The sequence below is a fragment of the Bos javanicus genome, chromosome 7 (assembly GCF_032452875.1).
Source record: "Bos javanicus breed banteng chromosome 7, ARS-OSU_banteng_1.0, whole genome shotgun sequence".
NCBI lineage: Eukaryota > Metazoa > Chordata > Mammalia > Artiodactyla > Bovidae > Bos > Bos javanicus.
The window spans coordinates 44247313-44272586 of NC_083874.1; positions in this window are offsets into that span (position 1 = coordinate 44247313).

Consider the following 25274-nt stretch of genomic DNA (forward strand, 5'->3'; position numbering starts at 1 on the left):
GTTCTTACTGCTAGGCCTGGCACATCACACATGTCAACTATAGAATAGGTATAGTTCTTATTTAGAATCCCAGACTCATGCTGAATTTAGATTTCAGCCTCTTACTTGCTACCAGACAGACTCTGGTGTCTGTAGTCTCTCGTCTTCCCAAAGTAGATTCAAGTGGATTCTGATTCTGAGAGTAATTAACTCTAAAGTTCAGTAAAAAGACTTTGGGAAGGGATTCCACCTAGTTCTAGGCTTCCCTACTTGGGGAAGACCCTATTTTGTTTCAGGTTATCTCTGCCTAAAGTGTAGACAGTGTGACTATGACAGAAAGAGAAATGTTTGGTGTGTTTAAGAGTTCTATATGTGGTTACTGCTGCTGCTGCTAAGTCGCCTCAGTCGTGTCCGACTCTGTGCGACCCCATAGACGGCAGCCCACCAGGCTCCGCCGTCCCTGGGATTCTCCAGGCAAGAACACTGGAGTGGGTTGCCATTTCCTTCTCCAATGCATGAAAGTGAAAAGTAAAAGTGAAGTCGCTCGGTTGTTTCTGACTCTTAGTGACCCTGTGGTCTGCAGCCTACCAGGCTCCTCTGTCCATGGGATTTTCCAGGCAAGAGTACTGGAGTGGGGTGCCATTGCCTTTTCCGCTATATATGGTTGGGGTACGTAAAAAAAGACCTTCTTATGGCAAGTCTGGCTCACCCTGTATTATCATCTATGCATGACTCAGCAGGAGAAGGCAGTTGTGCTGTGTGTGTGTGTCCAAGAAAGCTTCTCTATGCTTGGTAGGGACCAGGAATTGGCCCAGCTGTCGAATGTTGACTATAGCTGCTTCTGTGACAGATGTTCTTTTGTTTAGGGATTCATTTTGTGGTATTTAGTACAAAAACTTGAAAACAGTTATTGCTCAAAAATTCATACTCAACATTAAAACCTCCTGATTAGCAATCTGATTTAATGGACACATAACCCAGAGTCTTGAGGTAGTCATCTGCCACCTAGTGAACACACTTCATCAGATAATGGTGTGAGAACCAGCAGGGTGGCAGCCCTGAGAGATCTGAAGTTGCTCCCTGAGCCCCAAGGATCCCTTTGTTGTGGTTGTTCAGTCGCTAAGTCATGTCCAACTCTTTTTTTTTGTTTTTTTTTTTAATTTTATTTATTTATTTATTTTTTTTTTAAAAAATTTTATTTAATTTCAGATATACACATGCTCCCCGTCCTGAACCCTCCTCCCTCCCCCTCCCCATACCATCCCCCTGGGCCTTCCCAGCGCACCAGCCCCAAGCATCCAGCATCGTGCACTGAACCTGGACTGGCATCTCGTTTCATACATGACATTTCACATGTTTCAATGCCATTCTCCCAAATCTTCCCACCCTCTCCCACAGAGTCCATAAGACTGTTCTATACATCAGTGTCTCTTTTGCTGTCTCGTATACAGGGTTATCGTTACCATCTTTCTAAATTCCATATATATGCGTTAGTATACTGTATTTATGTTTTTCCTTCTGGCTTACTTCACTCTGTATAATAGGCTCCAGTTTCATCCACCTCATTAGAACTGATTCAAATGTATTCTTTTTAATGGCTGAGTAATACTCCATCGTGTATATGTACCACAGCTTTCTTATCCATTCATGTGCTGATGGACATCTAGGTTGCTTCCATGTCCTGGCTATTATAAACAGTGCTGCGATGAACATTGGGGTACGGTACACGTGTCTCTTTCCCTTCTGGTTTCCTCAGTGTGTATGCCCAGCAGTGGGATTGCTGGATCATAAGGCAGTTCTATTTCCAGTTTTTTAAGGAATCTCCACACTGTTCTCCATAGTGGCTGTACTAGTTTGCATTCCCACCAACAGTGTAAAAGGGTTCCCTTTTCTCCACACCCTCTCCAGCATTTATTATTTGTAGACTTTTGGATCGCAGCCATTCTGACTGGTGTGAAATGGTACCTCATAGTGGTTTTGATTTGCATTTCTCTGATAAAGAGTGATGTTGAGCATCTTTTCAAGTGTTTGTTAGCCATCTGTATGTCTTCTTTGGAGAAATGTCTATTTAGATCTTTGGCCCATTTTTTGATTGGGTCGTTTATTTTTCTGGAGTTGAGCTGTAGGAGTTGCTTGTATATTTTTGAGATTAGTTGTTTGTCGGTTGCTTCATTTGCTATTATTTTCTCCCATTCTGAAGGCTGTCTTTTCACCTTGCTAATAGTTTCCTTTGATGTGCAGAAGCTTTTAAGTTTAATTAGGTCCCATTTGTTTATTTTTGCTTTTATTTCCAATATTCTGGGAGGTGGGTCATAGAGGATCCTGCTGTGATGTATGTCAGAGAGTGTTTTGCCTATGTTCTCCTCTAGGAGTTTTATAGTTTCTGGTCTTATGTTGAGATCTTTAATCCATTTTGAGTTTATTTTTGTATATTGTGTTAGAAAGTGTTCTAGTTTCATTCTTTTACAAGTGGTTGACCAGATTTCCCAGCACCACTTGTTAAAGAGATTGTCTTTAATCCACTGTATATTCTTGCCTCCTTTGTCAAAGATAAGGTGTCCATATGTGCGTGGATTTATCTCTGGGCTTTCTATTTTGTTCCATTGATCTATATTTCTGTCTTTGTGCCAGTACCATACTGTCTTGATAACTGTGGCTTTGTAGTAGAGCCTGAAGTCAGGTAGGTTGATTCCTCCAGTTCCATTTTTCTTTCTCAAGATCACTTTGGCTATTCGAGGTTTTTTGTATTTCCATACAAATTGTGAAATTATTTGTTCTAGCTCTGTGAAGAATACTGTTGGTAGCTTGATAGGGATTGCATTGAATGTATAAATTGCTTTGGGTAGTATACTCATTTTCACTATATTGATTCTTCCAATCCATGAACATGGTATATTTCTCCATCTATTAGTGTCCTCTTTGATTTCTTTCACCAGTGTTTTATAGTTTTCTATATATAGGTCTTTAGTTTCTTTAGGTAGATATATTCCTAAGTATTTTATTCTTTTCGTTGCAATGGTGAATGGAATTTTTTCCTTAATTTCTCTTTCTGTTTTCTCATTATTAGTGTATAGGAATGCAAGGGATTTCTGTGTGTTGATTTTATATCCTGCAACTTTACTATAATCATTGATTAGTTCTAGTAATTTTCTGGTGGAGTCTTTAGGATTTTCTATGTAGAGGATCATGTCATCTGCAAATAGTGAGAGTTTTACTTCTTCTTTTCCAATTTGGATTCCTTTTATTTCTTTTTCTGCTCTGATTGCTGTAGCCAAAACTTCCAAAACTATGTTGAATAGTAATGGTGAAAGTGGGCACCCTTGTCTTGTTCCTGAATTTAGAGGAAATGCTTTCAATTTTTCACCATTGAGGATAATGTTTGCTGTGGGTTTGTCATATATAGCTTTTATTATGTTGAGGTATGTTCCTTCTATTCCTGCTTTCTGGAGAGTTTTTATCATAAATGGGTGTTGAATTTTGTCAAAGGCTTTCTCTGCATCTATTGAGATAATCATATGGTTTTTGTTTTTCAATTTGTTAATGTGGTGTATTACATTGATTGATTTACGGATATTGAAGAATCCTTGCATCCCTGGGATAAAGCCCACTTGGTCATGGTGTATGATCTTTTTAATGTGTTGTTGGATTCTGATTGCTAGAATTTTGTTTAGGATTTTTGCATCTATGTTCATCAGTGATATTGGCCTATAGTTTTCTTTTTTTGTGGCATCTTTGTCAGGTTTTGGTATTACGGTGATGGTGGCCTCATAGAATGAGTTTGGAAGTTTACCTTCCTCTGCAATTTTCTGGAAGAGTTTGAGCAGGATAGGTGTTAGCTCTTCTCTAAATTTTTGGTAGAATTCAGCTGTGAAGCCGTCTGGACCGGGGCTTTTGTTTGCTGGAAGATTTTTGATTACAGTTTCAATTTCCGTGCTTGTGATGGGTCTGTTAAGGTTTTCTATTTCTTCCTGGTCGAGTTTTGGAAAGTTGTACTTTTCTAAGAATTTGTCCATTTCTTCCTCGTTGTCCATTTTATTGGCATATAATTGTTGATAATAGTCTCTTATGATCCTTTGTATTTCTGTGTTGTCTGTTGTGATCTCTCCACTGTCATTTCTAATTTTATTGATTTGATTTTTCTCCCTTTGTTTCTTGATGAGTCTAGCTAATGGTTTGTCAATTTTATTTATCCTTGCAAAGAACCAGCTTTTGGCTTTGTTGATTTTTGCTATGGTCTCTTTTGTTTCTTTTGCATTTATTTCTGCTCTAATTTTTAAGATTTCTTTCCTTCTACTAACCCTGGGGTTCTTCATTTCTTCCTTTTCTAGTTGCTTTAGGTGTAGAGTTAGGTTATTTATTTGACTTTTTTCTTGTTTCTTGAGGTGTGCCTGTATTGCTATGAACTTTCCCCTTAGGACTGCTTTTACTGTGTCCCACAGGTTTTGGGTTGTTGTGTTTTCATTTTCATTCATTTCTATGCAAATTTTGATTTCTTTTTTGATTTCTTCTGTGATTTGTTGGTTATTCAGCAGCGTGTTGTTCAGCCTCCATATGTTGGAATTTTTAATAGTTTTTCTCCTGTAATTGAGATCTAATCTTACTGCATTGTGGTCAGAAAAGATGCTTGGAATGATTTCTATTTTTTTGAATTTACCAAGGCTAGCTTTATGGCCCAGGATGTGATCTATCCTGGAGAAAGTTCCATGTGCACTTGAGAAAAAGGTGAAATTCATTGTTTTAGGATGAAATGTCCTATAGATATCAATTAGGTCTAACTGATCTATTGTATCGTTTAAAGTTTGTGTTTCCTTGTTAATTTTCTGTTTAGTTGATCTATCCATAGGTGTGAGTGGGGTATTAAAGTCTCCCACTATTATTGTGTTATTGTTAATTTCTCCTTTCATACTTGTTAGCATTTGTCTTACATACTGCGGTGCTCCCGTGTTGGGTGCATATATATTTATAATTGTTATATCTTCTTCTTGGATTGATCCTTTGATCATTATGTAGTGACCTTCTTTGTCTCTTTTCACAGCCTTTGTTTTAAAGTCTATTTTATCTGATATGAGTATTGCTACTCCTGCTTTCTTTTGGTCCCTATTTGCATGGAAAATCTTTTTCCAGCCCTTCACTTTCAGTCTGTATGTGTCCCCTGTTTTGAGGTGGGTCTCCTGTAGACAACATATGTAGGGGTCTTGTTTTTGTATCCATTCAGCCAGTCTTTGTCTTTTGGTTGGGGCATTCAACCCATTTACGTTTAAGGTAATTACTGATAAGTATGATCCCATTGCCATTTACTTTATTGTTTGGGGTTCGAATTTATACACCATTTTTGTGTTTCCTGTCTAGAGAATATCCTTTAGTATTTGTTGGAGAGCTGGTTTGGTGGTGCAGAATTCTCTCAGCTTTTGCTTGTCTGAGAAGCTTTTGATTTCTCCTTCATACTTGAATGAGATCCTTGCTGGGTACAATAATCTGGGCTGTAGGTTATTTTCTTTCATCATTTTAAGTATGTCTTGCCATTCCCTCCTGGCTTGAAGAGTTTCTATTGAAAGATCAGCTGTTATCCTTATGGGAATTCCCTTGTATGTTATTTGTTGTTTTTCCCTTGCTGCTTTTAATATTTGTTCTTTGTGTTTGATCTTTGTTAATTTGATTAATATGTGTCTTGGGGTGTTTCGCCTTGGGTTTATCCTGTTTGGGATTCTCTGGGTTTCTTGGACTTGGGTGATTATTTCCTTCCCCAGTTTAGGGAAGTTTTCAACTATTATCTCCTCAAGTATTTTCTCATGGTCTTTCTTTTTGTCTTCTTCTTCTGGAACCCCTATGATTCGAATGTTGTAGCGTTTAATATTGTCCTGGAGGTCTCTGAGATTGTCCTCATTTCTTTTAATTCGTTTTTCTTTTATTCTCTCGGATTCACTTATTTCTACCATTCTATCTTCTAATTCACTATTCCTATCTTCTGCCTCTGTTATTCTACTATTTGTTGCCTCCAGAGTGTTTTTAATTTCATTTATTGCATTATTCATTGTATATTGACTCTTTTTTATTTCTTCTAGGTCCTTGTTAAACCTTTCTTGCATCTTCTCAATCCTTGTCTCCAGGCTATTTATCTGTGATTCCATTTTAATTTCAAGATTTTGGATCAATTTCACTATCATTATTCGGAATTCTTTATCAGGTAGATTCCCTATCTCTTCCTCTTTTGTTTGGTTTGGTGGGCATTTATCCTGTTCCTTTATCTGCTGGGTATTCCTCTGTCTCTCCATCTTGTTTAAATTGCTGAGTTTGGGGTGTCCTTTCTGTATTCTGGCAGTTTGTGGAGTTCTCTTTATTGTGGCTATTCCTCACTGTGTGTGGGTTTGTACAGGTGGCTTGTCAAGGTTTCCTGGTTAGGGAAGCTTGTGTCAGTGTTCTGATGGGTGGAACTGTATTTCTTCTCTTTGTTCAGTCGCGCTGTGGGGAGGGAGGGAGGGATGCTGCAAGCAAATAACACTGGCGTGCGCTCGCAGTGCCTCAGCCACACTGGGTCTGCCCCCGCTCACTGCGCGTGTAGCCTCCCTGCCCACACTGCTTGGGCTCTAGGTTGTTCCGCCGGGAACAATCCGAGGCTGGCCCTGGGTTGCATGTACCTCCCAGGTCCAAGCCGCTCAGGTAGTCCTCAGAGGCGCAGACTCAGTTGGGCCTGAGTATTGTGCTCTTCCCAGGTCCGAGCAGCTCAAGTGATGAGGTGTTTGGCGAGCGCCAATGCTGCGACTTATCGCCTCCCCGCCACTCGGTTATCTGGGCGCAAAACCGGCGCACCTTCTTAGGCAGATGTTAACCGTCCAGACCCCCAAGAAGTTTTAGTTAGCAAAGAAGCCTGCTTACAGTTTTATAGATAATGTCTCTCTGGGGCTGCGATTGCCCCCTTCCGGCTCTGGCTGCCTGTCACCGGAGGGGGAAGGTCTGCAGCCGGCTATCTCTGTTCAATTCTTTGTTCCGTGCGCGGGCCTGGCGGTGTCTTAGGTTGGGGCTGGCTTTTCGCGTGGTAGATATCCCACAGTCTGGTTTGTTAGCCCAAATTATTTCGCTCAGATAGTGCTCAGGGTATTCAGGCCAGATTCTTACTCTAAGCGATGCAGCCCGCGCTGCGCCTCCCTGCCCAGCCCCAAAAATGCATCTTTCAAAAAGCTTCCACACCTTTCTTGAGGCCAAGAAAAATCTGTGGAGCTTTTAATCAAACTTGTCTTCAAAAGATGATGACTTTTTTGCCGCTCTCCTATTGGGAATGATTTTATAGGCCATATGATAGAAAATGACCTCTTTTCTAAGCAGTGAGGAGCCTTCGCCTCAGCATCCATTCATGACGTCAGAGGCCGTCCTATCTGTGGCTTCTTATCTCCACCATGTGGTTTTCCAGGGCCCCAGGCCCAGCTGTGCCGAGTTGGTGAAGAAGAGGTTGGAGAATTACCTGTCAGAATCCAGCCAGCAACGCCGCCATCAGGGAAGAGACGCCAAAAGTGGTGCGGCTTCCTGCAGTGTGAGAAGGGAGACGTTCAGCAGGGCCCCAGGTTCACCCTACCCGGCAACGGTTCACGGTGAAACAGTCCTGACGCTGACGTCGCCAAGAGCCAGCCCATGTCCAACTCTTTTGTGACCCCATGGACTGTCGCCCACCAGGCTCCTCTGTCCACGGGATTCTCCAGGTAAGAATACTGAAGAAAGTTGCCATTTCCTTCTCCAGGGGATCTTCATGACCCAGGGATTGAACCCTTATCTCTTGCACTGCAGGTGAATTCTTTTACTGCTGACCCACTAGGGAAGCCCTGAGGATCTGTTGGAAACTGCTTATTAAAGTGTCCACCAGCACCTTCCATTTCACACTCTGTCTTGGGCCTGCTGGTTTCAACAGCACGCAAGCAAAATCCCAGGTGAGAAGACCTAGAGGAAAACAGCCAACCCTGGAAGTTGGCCTCCTCCATTTACTTGCTGTGTGACCACTTTTCCTCTTCTCCTGTCCTTATACTTATGCCAGTACTTCTCACTGTCCATTTGACCCCTGAAAAACATGGGTTTGAACTGCATGGGTCCACTTATACACAATTTTCTTCAATAGAAAATACTACAGTACTACATGATCCATGACTGGTAGAATCCATGTATGCAGGGGAACAGCATATACAGAAGGCCAACTATGAGTTACAGATGGGTTTTTGACTGCATTGAGGGTAGGCACCCCTAACCCCTGTGAATTTGACAGGTTAACTGTGTATGTTATTGAAAGCTCCCTCCCTATGCCTCAGGAGTTCTGGCTCATGGAGAAGAACGGGTGATGGGCAGAGCTTTGAATTGCCCAGGGTGAAGGCTCTTTAAGCTCCAGAGGTTTTCTATTCATCTTTCAAACACCCAGGGTTATAGATGCTGTGAGAAGGTTGCTGCACAGGTTCAGTTTTCTGGGGTTAGGAAATCTGTAGTGGAAATAAGACACCATGTTTATCAAACTCCCCTCAAGTCTTGCCTTCTGGCACCTCACGCTCTGTTGCTGGTGTTTTGTCTGTAGGTTCAGAGGCAGTCTAAAGGATGGTTGGCAAATGCAGCTGAAATGCCCATCATTTCCACATATATGTTCTCTCCTCAGGACAAGGAGAACTGGTTTTCGGGTTAGCCAGAGAATTCTTTGTCTTTCTTTTCCATTGTTTATCTGGAACAGTGTTTATTCTCAAAAGCCTCAGAAGCTAGTTTTCTAAAAACAAGTGAGAAAAAGAACGATAATTAAAATGAGCTAAAGTGGAGAATTCACTGAAGAGTGAGATCTCCATCTAGTTGATTTAGCTTTGTAAAATGTTATTTGTCTTGAATATTTTCATATTTCATCTAGTTCCTCCTTGTGTGTTCATACATCAAATCAACATGGTGTGACTTGCTCTAGTGAAGTGGAACTGAAGGTCAAGACATTCAATTGCCAGGTAGCCATGGGGACACTTTTTTGTATAACACCTGACTGCTTAACAAATGGAATTCTGGTTATGGAATCTATTACAGCCTGCAGTCATCTTTACAGTAACACTCACAACAGAAACATGGCTGCTCACCTGTAAAATTTATTTGTTTTTACTGGTTCCCTCAGGCATATCCCTGGACTTGAGGAGTTGGTGACAGATGTGCACATCTGCCTTTCCATCCCCCTATATCAGAGCCTTCTTCCTGTGCAGGTACAATGTCTGGTCCCTCAGTGTGTGGAGTGGGCCTAACGTGGAAGAGTAGGCTCATTGCATCTTGAAAAAACTCAGAGTGTTGCTGGCTGAGAAAGAAGTTGTACCCGGTCACTGGATTTGCCCTTTTCACTTGGGCCCAAGTCTATATGGATACATAGGCCCTTGTGGGGCAGTTGTGTGGCACTGGAGGGTATTATTGGTTAAATTCCTTCCTTTAAGGTCAGGACTGGGCCCTAGCACCAAAGAGGCAGAGGCTCCAAAGTCATACAGAGTCTGGGAACTTTGTTCAGCGGTTAGACCCATCATCTTGTCTCACAGTGAGGCAGCACTTGCTGTGCCCCCCTTTTTTTTTTTTAAACATGCTTTTATTATGTTGAATTTTTTTATTAATTAAATTTTATATTGGAGTGTAGCTGATTAGCAATGTTGTATTAGTTTCAGGAGTGTATACATATACATGCATCTATTCTTTTTCAAATACTTTTCCCATTTAGGTTATTACAGAATATTGAGCAGAATTCCCTATAGGAATATATACAGTAGGTCCTTGTTGATTATCTGTTTTAAGTATAGTAGTGTGTATGTGTTAATCCCAAACTATCAATTTATCCCTCTCTCCTCTGTCCCCCTTGGTAACCATAATTTCATTTTGTAAATAAGTTCATTTGTATCATTTTTATAAGATTCCACATATAAGTGATACCCGGAGAAGGCAATGGTACCCCACAGTACTCTTGCCTGGAAAATCCCATGGATGGAGGAGCCTGGAGGGCTAAAGTCCATGGGGTCGCTGAGGGTCGGACACTACTGAGCGACTTCACTTTCACTTTTCACTTTCATGCATTGGAGAAAGAAATGGCAACCCATTCCAGTGTTCTTGCCTGGAGAATCCCAGGGATGGCGGAGCCTGGTGGGCTGCCATCTATGGGGTCGCACAGAGTCGGACACGACTGAAGTGACTTAGCATAGCATAAGTGATACCATATGATATTTGTCTTTCTCTATCTGACTTACCTCACTTAGTATGATAATCTTCAAGTCCATTCTTATTTCAGAAAATGGCATTATTTCAGTCTTTTTTTATGGTTAATATATTCCATTGTATGTATATACCATATCTTCTTTATCCATTTCTCTGTTAATGGACATTTAGTTTACTTCCATATCTTGGCTATTGTAAACACGTTGCAATGAACATTGGGGTGCATATATCCTTTCAAAGCATGGTTTTCTCTGGATATATGCCCAGGAGAGGGATTGCTGGATCATATGGTAACTCTATTTTTAGTCTTTTTAAGGAACCTCCATACTGTTTTCCATAGTGGCTGTACCAGTTTACATTCCCACCAAGAGTGTAAGAGGGTTTGTTTTCTCCACACCCTTTCCAACGTTTATTGTTGGTAGACTTTTTGGTGATGGCCATTCTCAACGTGGCATCTGGTCCCATCACTTCACGGGAAATAGATGGGGAAACAGTGTCAGACTTTATTTCTGGGGGCTCCAAAATCACTGCAGATGGTGACTGCAGCCATGAAATTAAAAGACGCTTACTCCTTAGAAGGAAAGTTATGACCAACATAGATAGCATATTGAAAAGCAGAGACATTACTCTGCCAACAAGGATCCGTCTAGTCAAGGCTATGGTTTTTCCTGTGGTCGTGTATGGATGTGAGAGTTGGACTGGGAAGAAGGCTGAGTGCCAAAGAATTGATGCTTTTGAACTGTGGTGTTGGAGAAGACTCTTGAGAGTCCCTTGGACTGCAAGGAGATCAGCCCTGGGATTTCTTTGGAAGGACTGATGCTAAAGCTGAAACTCCAGTACTTTGGCCACCTCATGCAAAGAGTTGACTCATTGGAAAAGACTCTGATGCTGGGAGGGATTGGGGGCAGGAGGAGAAGGGGACGACAGAGGATGAGATGGCTGGATGGCATCACTGACTCAATGGATGTGAGTCTGAGTGAACTCCGGGAGTTGGTGATGGACAGGGAGGCCTGGCGTGCTGCGATTCATGGGGTTGCAGAGTCGGACACGACTGAGCGACTGAACTGAACTGAACTGATTCTGAACAGTGTGAGGTGATACCTCACTGTAGTTTTGGTTTGCATTTCTCAGTAATTAGCAGTATTGAGCATCTTTTCATGTGCCTCTTGGCCATCTGTATGTCTTATTTGGAGAAATGTCTATTTAGGTTTTCTGCACAATTTTTGATTTTTTCTTTTTATACTGAGCCGCATGAGCCATTTGTAAATTTTGGAGAGTAATCCTTTGTGGTCACTTTGTTTGCAAATATTTTCTCATGTTCTATGGGTTGTCTTTTTGTTTTGTTTATGGTTTCCTTTGCTGTGTAAAAACTTTTGAGTTTAATTAGATCCCATTTGTTTATTTTTGTTTTAATTTCTGTTACTCTAGGAGAGGGATCAAAAGAGATACTGCTTTGATTTATGCCAAAGGATGTTCTGCCTATGTTTTCCTCTAAGAGTTTTATAATATGCAGTCTTACCTTTAGGTCTTAAATCCATTTTGAGTTTATTTTGTGTATAGTGTTAGAAAGTGTTCTAATTTCATTTTTTTACATGTAGCTCTCCAGTTTTCCCAGGACCATTTGTTGAAGAGACTGTTTTTTCTCTATTGTATTTTCTTGCATCCTTTGTCATAGATTAATCAACATAGGTGCATGGGTTTATTTCTGTGACTTTCTGTCCTTTTCCACTTATCTGTATTTCTGTTTTTGTGCCAGTAAACACTGTTTTCTTTACTATAGTTTTGTAGTATAGTCTGAAGTCAGGGAGCCTGATTTCTCTAGTTTTGTTTTTCTTCTTTTTTTTTTTTTTTACTTTTATTTTATTTTTAAAAAATTTATTTATTTATTTATTTTACTTTACAATATTGTATTGGTTTTGCCATACATTGACTTGAATCCGCCATGGGTGTAAATGTGTTCCCCATCCTGAACCCCCCTCCCACCTCCCTCCCTATCCCATCCCTCTGGGTCATCCCAGTGCACCAGCCCCGAGCACCCTGTATCATGCTGGACTGGCAGTTCGTTTCACATATGATAATTTACATGTTTCAATACCATTCTCCCAAATCATCCTGCTCTCGCCCTCTCCACAGAGTGTAAAAGACTGTTCAATACATCTGTGTCTCTTTTGCTGTCTTGCGTACAGGGTTATTGTTACCATCTTTCTAAATTCCATATATATGCGTTAGTATACTGTATTGGTGTTTTTCTTTCTGGCTTACTTCACTCTGTATAATAGGCTCCAGTTTCATCCACCTCATTAGAACTGATTCAAATGTATTTTTTTTTTTAATGGCTGAGTAATATTCCATTGTGTATATGTACCACAGCTTTCTTATCCATTCATCTGCTGATGGACATCTAGGTTGCTTCCATGTCCTGGCTATTATAAACAGTGCTGCGATGAACATTGGGGTACAGGTGTCTCTTTCAATTCTGGTTTCTTCAGTGTGTATGCCTAGTACTGGGATTCCTGGGTCATATGGCAGTTCCATTTCCAGTTTTTTAAGGAATCTCCACACTGTTCTCCATAATGGCTGTACTAGTTTGCATTCCACCAACAGTGTAAGAGGATTTCCTTTTCTCCACACCCTCTTCAGCATTTATTGCTTGTAGACTTTTAGATAGCAGCCATTCTGACTGGCGTGAAATGGTACCTCACTGTGGTTTTGATTTGCATTTCTCTGATAATGAATGATGTTGAGCATCTTTTCATGTTTTGTTAGCCATCTGTATGTCTTCTTTGGAGAAATGTCTATTTAGTTCTTTGGTCCACTTTTTGATTGGGTCTTTTATTTTTCTGGAGTTGAGCTGCAGGAGTTGCTTGTATATTTTTGAAATTAATTCTTTGTTAGTTGTTTCATTTGCTATTATTTTCTCCCATTCTGAAGGCTGTGTTTTCATCTTGCTTATAGTTTCCTTTGTTTTGCAGAAGCTTTTTAGTTTTAATTAGGTCCCATTTGTTTATTTTTGCTTTTATTTCCAATATTCTGGGAGTTGGGTCATAGAGGATTCTGCTGTGGTTTATGTTGGAGAGTGTTTTGCCTATGTTTTCCTCTAGGAGTTTGATAGTTTCTGGTCTTACATTTAGATCTTTAATCCATTTTGAGTTTACTTTTGTGTATGGTGTTAGAAAGTGTTCTAGTTTCATTCTTTTACAAGTGGTAGACCAGTTTTCCCAGCACCACTTGTTAAAGAGATTGTCTTTTCTCCATTGTATATTCTTGCCTCCTTTGTCAAAGATAAGGTGTCCATAGGTGCGTGGATTTATCTCTGGGCTTTCTATTTTGTTCCATTGATCTATATTTCTGTCTTTGTGCCAGTACCATATTGTCTTGATGACTGGCTTTGTAGTAGAGATTGAAGTCAGGCAGGTTGATTCCTCCAGTTCCATTCTTCTTTCTCAAGATTGCTTTGGCTATTCAAGATTTTTTGTATTTCCATACAAATTGTGAAATTATTTGTTCTAATTATCTGAAAAATACCATTGGTAGTGTGATAGGAGTTGTGTTGAATCTATAGATTGCTTGGGTAATATACTCATTTTCACTATATTGCTTCTTCTCATCCATGAACACGGTATATTTCTCCATCTATTTGTGTCCTCTTTGATTTCTTTCACCAGTGTTTTATGGTTTTCTATATATAGGTCTTTTGTTTCTTTAAGTAGATACGCTATGCTAAGTCACTTCAGTCGTTTCCGACTCTGTGCGACCCCATAGACGGCAGCCCACCAGGCTCCCCTGTCCCTGGGATTCTCCAGGCAAGAACACTGGAGTGGGCTGCCATTTCCTTCTCCAATGCATGAAAGTGAAAAGTGAAAGTGAAGTTGCTCAGTCGTGTCTGACTCTTAGTGACCCCATGGATTGCAGCCTAACAGGCTCCTCCGTCCATGGGATTTTCCAAGCAAGAGTACTGGAGTGGGGTGCCATTGCCTTCTCCGTAAGTAGATATATTCCTAAGTATTTTATTCTTTTCGTTGCAATGGTGAATGGAATTGTTTCCTTATTTTCTCTTTCTGTTTTCTCAGTGTATAGGAATGCAAGGGATTTCTGTGTATTAATTTTATATCCTGCAACTTTACTATATTCATTGATTAGCTCTAGTAATTTTCTGGTGGAGTCTTTAGGGTTTTCTATGTAGAGGATCATGTCATCTGCAAACAGTGAGAGTTTTACTTCTTCTTTTCCAATTTGGATTTCTTTTATTTCTTTTTCTGCTCTGATTGCTATGGCCAAAACTTCCAAAACTATGTTCAATAGTAGTGGTGAAAGTGGGCACCATTGTCTTGTTCCTGACTTTAGGGGAAATGCTTTCAAATTTTCATCATTGAGGATAATGTTTGCTGAGGGTTTGTCATATATAGCTTTTATTATGTTGAGGTATGTTCCTTCTATTCCTGCTTTCTGGAGGGTTTTTATCATAAATGGATGTTGAATTTTGTCAAAGACTTTCTCTGCATCTATTGAGATAATCATATGGTTTTTATTTTTCAATTTGTTAATGTGCTGGGACAAATCATGTGGTTTGTATTTTTCAGTTTGTTAATGTGGCTGGGATGGGTGAGGGGATAAGCCACAGCTTTCAACTGGGAGCGACTATGCACGCCAAGTACCTGGTCACCTGAGCTGCTCAGACCTGGGATGGGTGCAAAACGCAGGCCCAACCAAGTCTGTGCCTTTGTGGAGTACCCAAGAACCTGAACCTGAGTGGCTTAGACCTGGGAAGTGCATGCAAACTAGGGCCTGCATCAGACAGTTCCTGGTAGAGCAACCTAGAGTCTTAGCAGTGTAGACTGGGAAAGCACACAAGCCATGAGCGGGGGCAAACCCAGTGTGGCTGAATCACTGTGAGCACACGCCAGTGATATTTGTTTGCAGTGTTCCTCCCTCCCCAAAGCATGACTGAACAAGCGAGCCTGAAAAAAAAAAAGTAACCACCACCACACCCCTTGTGTCAGGGTGGAAATTAGACACTGAAGAGAACAGCAAACAGAAGAAGCTAAAATAAACAGAGGGAGCCACTTTGGAAGTGACAAGTGCAATAGATTAAAACCCTGTAGTCAGCACTGACTACATCGGAAGGGGCCTATAGACCTTGAGAAGTACAAGCTGGACCAAGGAACTATCTGAAAATGAACTGACCCCACACTGTCTGCAACAGCTCTAGAGAAAATCTTAGATATATTTTTACTGTTATCATTTTTTAAATTAAAATTTTAATTTAATTTTTTAAAGTCCCCATTACTTCTTTAATTTTCATTTTTATAACCTACTATTACCTTGCAAGAAAAAGAGATCCTATTTTTAAAGCAAACTTCATATATATATATTTTTTATAATTTTTGTGACTTTTTTTTTTAATATTGTAATTTTGAGAATCTAACCTCTACTCTAGATTTTTAATCTTTGCTTTTTGGTATTTGTTATCAACTTTGTACCTTTAAGAACCCAATTTTAAGTACCCATTTTTACTTGGGAGCAAGATCACTGGCCTGATTGCTCTCTCTCCCTTTTGACTCTCCTTTTTCTCCAACAGGTCGCCTCTATCTCCCCTCTCCCTCTTTTCTTCTCTACCCAACTCGGTGAGTCTCTTTGTGTGTTCCGGGCTGTGGAGAACACTTAGGGAACTGATTACCAGCTGGATCTCGCTCCTTTTGATTCCCCCTTTATCCTCCTGGCCACCTCTGTCTCCTTCCTCCCTCTTCCCTTCTCTGTGTAACTTCGTGAACATTTCTGAGGGATCCAGACTGTGGAGAACACTTAGGGAAGTGATTACTGGCTAGCTTGCTCTCTCCCCTTTTGAGTCCCCCTCTTCTCCTCCTGGTCACCTCTATCTCCCTCCTCCCTCTTCTCTTCTCCATGTAACTCTATGTACCTCTCTGGGTGTCCGTCACTGTGGAGAAACTTCATCATTAACCTAGATGTTTTATCATCGGTACTATAGTTTTGTTTTTCTTTCTCAGGATTGCTTTGCCTATTCAGAGTCTTTGGTGTTTCCATGCAAATTTTAAGATTTTTCTCTCTAGTTTTGTGAAAAATGCCATTGGTAATTTGATAAAGATTGCATTGAATCTGTAGATTGCCTTGGGTAATATAGTCATTTTGACAATATTGAGTCTTCTAACCCAAGAGCATGTATATTTTTTCCATCTATGTTATCTTTCTTTCATCAGTGTCTTATAGTTTTCAGAGTTCAGGTCAGTATCTCCTTAGGTAGGTTTATTCCTAGATATTTTATTCTTTTTGATGTGATGGTCAGTGGAATTGTTTTTTAAATTTCTCTTTCTGATCTTTTGTTGTTAGTGTATAGAAATGGAACAGATTTCTGTGTGTTAATTTTGTATCTTGCAACTTTATCAAATGAGCTCTCATAGTTTTCTGGTAGGATCTTTAGCATTTTATGTGTATGGTATCATATTATTTGCAGACAATTTTAGTTCTTTTCCAATTTGGATTCCTTTTATTTCTTTTTTTTCTACGATTGGCATGACTAGGACTTCCAAAACTATGTTGAATAAAAGTGGTGAGAGGGGACATCCTTGTCTTGTTCCTAATCTTAGAGAAAAATATTTTCAGCTTTTCACCATTGAGTATTATGTTAGCTGTGGGTTGTCATATATGGCCTTTATTATGTTGAGGTAGGTTTACTCTATGCCAACTTTCTGGAGAGTTTATCATAAATGGGTGTTGAATTTTGTACAAAGCTTTTCCTGCATTTATTGAGATGATCAGTTGGTTTTTATTCTTCAGTTTGTTAATGTGGTGTATACCACTGAGTGATTTGCAGATACTGAAAAATCCTTGCATCTCTGAGATAAATCCCACTTGATTATGGTGTATGGTCCTTTTAATGTACTGTTGGATTTGGTTTGCAAGTTTTTGTTGAGGATTTTAACATCTGTGTCTATCAGTGGTATTGGGCTATACCTTTCTTTAGGTATCAGGGTGGTGATAGCCACACAGAATGAGTTTGGGAGTGTTCCTTACTCTGTAAATTTTTGGAAGACTTTTAAAAGGATAGATATTAACCCTTCTCTAAATGTTTAATAGAATTTGGCTGTGAAGTCATCTGGTTGTGGACTTCTGTTTGTTGGGAGTTCTTAAACCACTGTTTCAGTATTTGTGAGTGGCCTGTTCATATTTTCTGTTTCTTCCTGGTTCAGTCTTGGGAGATTGTACCTTCCTAAGAACTTGTACATTTTTTCTTGGTTGTTCATTTTATTGGTGTATAGTTGCTTGTTGTAGTCTCTTATAATCCTTTGTATTTCTGTAGTGTCCATTATAACCTCTTCCTTTTCATTTCTAATTTTATTGATTTGAGCCCTCTCCCTTCTATTGTTGATGAATCTGATTATAGGTTTATCAACTTTGTTTCTTTTCAAAGAGCTAGCTTCTAGTTTCATTGATATTTTCTGTTGTTCTCTTTGTCTCTATTTCATTTATTTCTGTCCTGATCTTTGATTTCTTTCCTTCTACTAACTTTGGGTTTGTATGTCCTTTTTCTAGTTGTTTTAGGGGTAAGGTTACATTGTTTATTTGAGATTTTTCTCATTCCCTGAGGTAAGATTGTTTTGCTATAAACTTTCCTCTTAGAATGTGTTTTGCTGTGTCTCATAGGTTTTGGATCATCGTATTTCTGTTTTCATTTGTCTCTAGGTATTTCTTGATTTTCTCTTTGATTTCTTCAGTGACCCATTGTTTGTTAAATAGCATATTATTTAGCCTCATGTGTTTGTGCGTTTTACAGTTGCTTTCTTGTAGCTGAATTCTTTTTAAAAATTTATTAGTTGGATGTGTTGAGTCTTAGCTGTGGCATGCCAAATCTTCATCGTATCATACGAGATCTTTTGTTGTGGCATATGGACTCTTTAGTTGTGGCACATGGGCTTAGTTGCTCTTGGAATGTGGAATCTTAGTTCCTGGACCTTTAATCTTGTGTCCCCTGTATTGCAAGGCAGATTCTTAACCTCTGGACCACCAAGGAAGTCCCTCTTGCAGTTGATTTCTAATCTCATGGCATTGTGTTCAGAAAAGATGCTTGATATGATTTCAGTTTTCTTGAGTTTACTGAGGTTCACTTTGTGGCCCAGCATGTCATCAATCCTGGAGAATGTTCCATGTGCACTTGAAAAGAATGTGTATTCTTCTGCTTTTGGAGGGAGTGCTGTATAAATATCAATTAATTGATATTTAATTGTACTATATTATACTTATACATATTATATATAATATTCAGTATATTATACATAATACTGATATTATATCAATTAATTGATCTGGCCTAATATGTCATTTAAGGCCTGTGTTTCCTTATTTTCTGTCTGGGTAATCTGTCTATTGAATGAAAGTGGGGTGTTAAACTTCCCCACTATTGTGTTACTGTCAGTTTCTCCCTTAATGGCGGTTAGTATTTGCCTTATATGTTGAGGTGCTCCTATGTTGGGTGCATATATATTTATAATTGTTACATCTTTTTTCTTGGATTGATCCCTTGATTGTTATGTAGTGTCCTTCTTTGTCTTTTATAACAGTCTTTTAAAGTCTATTTTGTCTGATATGAGTATTACTACTCCAGTTTTGTCTTGATTTCCATTTGCATGGAATACCTCTTTCATACCCTCACTTTCAATCTGTATGTGTCCCTCAGTCTAAACTGAGTCTCTTGTATACAGCCTATATATGAGTCTTGTTTTTGTATTCATTCAGCCAGTCCAAGTCTTTTGGTTGGAGCATTTAATCCATTTATGTTTAAGGTTATTATCAATATGTATGTTCTTATTCCCATTTTGTTAATTGTTTTGGAATTGTTTCTGTAGGTCTTTTTTCTTCCCTTCTTTTGTTCTTCTCTTGTGATTTGATGACAAATCTGAATGAAAATCTTGCTGGGTAGTAGAGTATTCTATGTTGTAGGTTTCCTTTTTCATCAATTTAAATGTAGTGTGCCAATCTCTTCTAGCCTGCAGTTTCTGCAGAGAAATCACCTAATAACGTTATGGGGATTCCTTTGTATGTTATTAGTTGCTTTTCTCTTGTTGCTTTTAATATTTTTTCTTTGTCTTTATTTTTTGTCAATTTGATTACTGTGTGTCTCGGCATGCGTAGAAGACCCTGTGTGTGCCCTTTAAGAGTGGAGTTTCTGGCCTTCAAAGCCAGATTCTCTGGGGGCTGCTTTTTCTGTTGCCAGACTCCGAGACTGGGGAGCCTGACATGGGGCTTGGAACTTTCACTCCTATTGGAGAACTTCTGTGATATATGCTAAGTTGCTTCAGTTGTGTCTGACTCTGTGCAACCCTATGGACAGCAGCCCACCAGGCTCCTCATTCCACAAGAATACTGGAGTGGGTTGCCATTTCCTTCTCCATCTGTGATATAATTGTTCTCCAATTTGTGGGTTGCCCACTTGGTAGGTATAGGATTTGATATTACTGTGATTGTGCCCCTCCCACTGTCTTGTTGTGGTTTCTTCTTTGTCTTTGGATGTAGGGTATTTTTTGGGTACGTTCCAGCACTTTTTTGTTGATTGTTGTTCAGCAGTTAGTTGTGATTTTGGTGTTTTTGTTAAAAAAAAAAAAAAAAAAGGTGTGGTCATGTCCTTCTGCTCCACCATCTGGTAAATCCTTCCCAAAATGTGCATCTTAATTCTCACCAGGAAATTATTTTTTTAATAGGCTTCACCAGAAAAAAATCACTACAGTGCAAATAGGCTCAAGGGAAAATTGTTTCTCTGAAAATTCAAGTGAAAAGAATATGGTAGAGCTGGGCAGCAAATTGTTAGTGATTGTCTTGACCACAGAAAATTTGTGTTAATCATCTGTTGGAGTCTGTGCCCTAAGCGAGAGCTATAAAATGAGGCCACTGGAATGGATGAGCTACTTCAGAAGAACTATACATAAAAGATCTTCAGTTCAGTTCAGTCACTCAGTTGTGTCTGACTCTGCAAAGTCAAAGATCTTAATGACCGATGATGATCGATGGTGTGATCACTCACCTAGATACAGATATCTTGGAGTTCCAAGTCAAGTGGGCCTTAGGAAGCATCACTACAAACAAAACTAGTGGAGGTGATGGAATTCCAATTAAGCTATTTCAAATCCTAAAAGATGACACTTAAACAGCTGCACTCAGTATGCCAGCAAATTTGGAAAACTTAGCAGTGGCCACAGGACTGAAAAAGGTCCAGTTTTCATTCCAGTCTCAAAGAACGGCAATGCCACAGAATGTTCAAACTACCACACGATTGCACTCATTTCACATGCTAGCAAGGTAATACTCAAAATTCTCCAAGTCAGGCTTCAACAGAATGTGAGCTAAGAACTTCCAGATGTTCAAGCTAGATTTTGAAAAGGCAAAGGAACCAGACGTCAAATTGCCAATGTCTGTTGGATCATAGAAAAAGCAAGAGAGTTCCAGAAAAACATCAACTTCTGCTTCATTGATTACACTAAAGCCTTTGACTGTGTGGATCACAACACTGTGGAAAATTCTGAAAGAGTTGGGGATACCAGACCACCTTACCTACCTCCTGAGAAACCTGTATGCAGGTCAAGAAACAGCAGTTAGAACCAGACATGGAACAATGAACTGGTTCCAAATTGGGAAAGGAGTACGTCAAGGCTGTATATTGTTACCCTGCCTATTTAACTTATATGCAGAGTACATCATGCGAAATGCTGAGCTGGATGAAGCACAAGCTGGAATCAAGATTGCTGGGAGAAATATCAATAACCTCAGATATGCAGATGACACCACCCTTATGATAGAAAGTGAGGAGGAAGTGAGGAGCCTCTTGATGAAAGTGAAAGAGGAGAGTGAAAAAGCTGGCTTAAAACTCAACATTCAAAAGACTAAGATCATGGCATCCAGTCCCATTTCTTCATGGTAAATAGATGGGAAGACAATGGAAATAGTGATAAACTTTATTTTCTTGGGCTCCAAAATCACAGCAGATGGTGACTGCAGCCATGAAATTAAAAGATGCTTGCTCCTTGGAAGAAAAGCTGTGACAAACATAGAGTATTAAAAAAGTAGAGATATTACTTTGCCAACAAAGTTCCATCTAGTCAAAGCTATGGTTTTTCCAGTAGTCATGTATGGATGTGAGAGTTGGACCATGAAGAAGGCTGAGCGCTGAAGAATTGATGCTTTTGAATTGTTGTGTTGAAGACTGTTGAGAGTCTCTTGGACTACAAGGAGATCAAACCAGTCAATCCTAAAGGAAATCAATCCTGAATATTCATTGGAGAGACTGATGCTGAGGCTGAAACTCTCCAAAACTTTGACCACCTGATGCAAAGAGCCAACCCATTGGAAAAGACCCTGATGTTGGGAAAGATTGAAGGCAGGAGGAGAAGGGGACAACAGAGGATGAGATGGTTGAATGGGATCACTGACTCAATGGACATGAGTTTGAAGAAACTTCAAGAGATAGTGAAGGACAGGGAAGCCAGGAGTGCTGCAGTCCATGGGGTCACAAAGAGTCAGACATGACTGAGTGACTAAACAACATTTACTCTTTTAAGAATAAACTATTTGGGGATGTCCCTGGCAATTCATTGGTTAAAACTTCACCTCCCAATGAAAGGGGTGTGGGTTCAATCCCTGGTAGGGGAGCTAAGATCCCACAGGCCGGGAAGCCAAAGAACCAAACATAAAATAGAAGCAATATTGTAACAGATTCAATAAAGACTAGAAATAGTCCATATCAAAAAAATCTTAAAAAAAAAAGAATTAACTCTTTGTAGCTTTTGCCACTTAAAAAATCAAATTTTAATCACATAAATAACCTGTATCTTATTCTTCATCACCTTTTTTTTTTTTTAACCAAAAAGGAAAATTACAAGTAAGTCTTAAGTCCCCTTTGAATACTACCCTATTCCTTAACATATCAACCCAAACCTTAGCAGCTTAAAACACCATTTATCCTTGGGGTTGACCTAGTGATCAGATGGCTGGGTGGCTGGGGTCAATTTGTCCTGAATGGTCTGAACTGGAATGACTCCTTTTCCCTGCTTATCCTTCCATTAGGGTATTCTGGAAATGCTCTTGTTATGAGTCCAAGAAAGGAAATGGAAACATTTAAGTGATTTTTGAAGACTGTACTTGTGTCCCATCAATGGCAACCCACTCCAGTACTCTTGCCTGGAAAATCCCATGGATGGAGGAGCCTGGTAGGCTGCAGTCCATGGGGTCACTAAGAGTCGGACATGACTGGGTGACTTCACTTTCACTGGCTAAAGCAAGTTCCATGGTTAGCTCTAGAGTCAGTGTGAGGCCCCTGCTGTCTGCTCCCTAGTACAAAGATGAGACAGGAACAGGACACCTGCAACAGACACTACCATTTAAAGGGAAAGAACAGGGAGGGGGCGCATTGAATTGCTGTTCATAGCAATTCTAAAATCAAGGTGGAAAAATAGTGCCAGGTTCCCCTATTTCTGGCAGGACTTCATTCCAGTACCTGCTACTTCAGAGATGGCGAGTATGTGTGTGTTTGGCCACAGCACAGCTTGTGGGATCTTGGTTTTCTGATCAGGGATTGAACTCAGGCCCACCACAGTGAAAGCACCAAATCGTAACCACTGGACTGCCAGGGAGTTCCTGGATGGTGAACGTCCTTTGATCGGCACTTAATTCTGCTTATTGGGAGTGGCTTTTTAGTTCATTATATTCCAAGGCCCTTGACATTACCCTCTGAGACATCTTTAATTTTCTGTTGCCTTCCTTTGATCATACCTGAAGAGAAAAGATGCCCTTTAAACAATTTCCCAAATCTTTTCCTGCCCAGAGGCCTGTTTACATCTTGAACAATTTCAACCCAGTCTGGAAGCACTTATACAATATTCTCAAAAAACTTTATGGGCTTTCTTTGTGTCTGATTCTATCCAACTCCATTTTCTAAAAGCCACACCCATTATTTTAAAAAAGCTTCATCTTTTCTATGCTTAACCACTGTTATTTTGGGTCTGCCAGGCAATGTTCTTGATTCCCAGTTCTCTGTGTCCAGCAGACATGGCCTGTAGGGTAACATCTAAAGCTTTTATTTATATAGAGTTTTTTATTGCCCTATTAGCCAAAGCAAGTCATATTGTTAAGCCCAGAGTCAGTATGAGCAGTCACTACAAAAAGGCACAGATTCAGGGAAGTATGAAAAAATGGAGGCACTGTAAAATCCATATACCATAAAAAGTAATTAAGAAAAAGTTTAATATGATTTCTCTGTATGTGTGTGGATGTGAACATAAATATCATACTGTATGGTATGATTCTGCATCTTGTTATTTTTATTCAGTAGTATCTTTTTTTGTGTGATTCCTTTTAACTCCTATAAGAATTTCATTATATGAATATATAGTGCATTTTATTGAGCCATTTCTGTGATGAATGAACATTTAGGTTATTTCCAATTTTTTCACTATGACTGTATTTCATAAAGTCTGAGATGTACCATTTTTTCTCATTTTAACATCTCTGAAATTCATGAGTTACAATTATTTTAGTGTTATTTTATTGGCATACAAAATAATGATGAATCTTATAATCAGTGTTGTAGATTTGATGAAATGTGGCATAACCATTGATGAACATTTTATTGGATTGATCTCTACATCAGTTGTAACAATCATGTTTTGCCAACCTGATAGAGTGAAATGGTATCTCACTGCAGTATTTCCTTGATTACTAGTTAGGGTCAATATCACTTTGTGTTTATTGGCCATTTATGTTTCCTTATTGTGAGTTGCTTGTTTAAACCTGTTTCCTATTTTTTAATAGGGTTGTTTTTATCTTATTTATAGAAATTCTTTATCATTGTAGATTTTAATCTTTCATTAGTGCACTGCAAGTATCTTCTTCCATTCTGAAGTATGTTTTTTCACTTTGTTTATAGTGTTCTTTGTTGTATAGATACTTTAAATTTTAACAGAATTGAATTTTAAAAACCAATATTTTTAAAAATAGTTTTGAATTTTTATTTCTTGCTCACAAAATCCTTTAATACTACTATTGTTACTACCTGTAGTACGGGCATGCTAAGTCACTTCTAAGCTAAGTTGTGTTTGATTCTTTGAGACCCCATGGACTGTAGCACACCAGCCTCCTCTGTCCATGGGGATTCTCCAGGCAAGAATACTGGAGTGGGTTGCCATGCCTCTGCCAGGGGATCTTCCCAACCCAGGGATCAAACCCATGTCTCTTATGTTTCCTGTATTGACAGGCAAGTTTTTTACCACTAGCGTGCCTGGGAAGACACTACCTGTAGTAACAGGTACGAATTATTGAGCAGCTACTGGGTGTCAGGCATGGTTTAAGTGCATTCTATATGTGTGTGTGTATGTGTGTGTATATATACATATGTATATATTTTGAACATTAACTCATTCAACTATCACAATAACCCTATTGGATCAGTTCAGTTCAGTTGCGTCTGACTCTTTGCGACCCCATGGACTGCAGTTCGCCAGGCTTCCCGGTCTATCACCAACTCCTGGAACTTGCTCAAGCTCATGTCCACCAAGTTGGTGATGCCATCCGACCATCTCATCTGCTTCTGTTCCTGCCTTTAGTCTTTCCCAGCATCAGGGTCTTTTCCAATGAGTCAGTTCTTCACATTAGGTGGCCAAAGTATTGGAGTTTCAGCATCAGTCTTTCCAATGAATATTCAGGACTGATTTCCTTTAGGATTGACCGATTTGATCTCCTTGCAGTCCAAGGGACTCTCAAGAGTCTTCTCCAACACCACAGTTCAAAAGCATCAGTTCTGCAGTGTTCAGCTTTCTTTATGGTTCAACTCTCCCTATTGGATAATTATTGTTAGTCCCACTCTACACCAAGAAAACTGGAATCAGCCTGTGGTAGATTGCATAATGCCCCTTCCTTCTCACAGAGATAAATAAGCAAATCCTAATCCATGCAAACTGTGAACATTACCTTACATGAAAAAGGAGAAATATTACTTTACATGGCAAACAAGGGGATTAAATTAGGATTTTGAGGTGGAGAGGCTATCCTGGATTATCTGGGTATGCCCCAAATAAAATCACAAGTATCCTTATGAGAGGGAGGCAGAGGGAGATGTT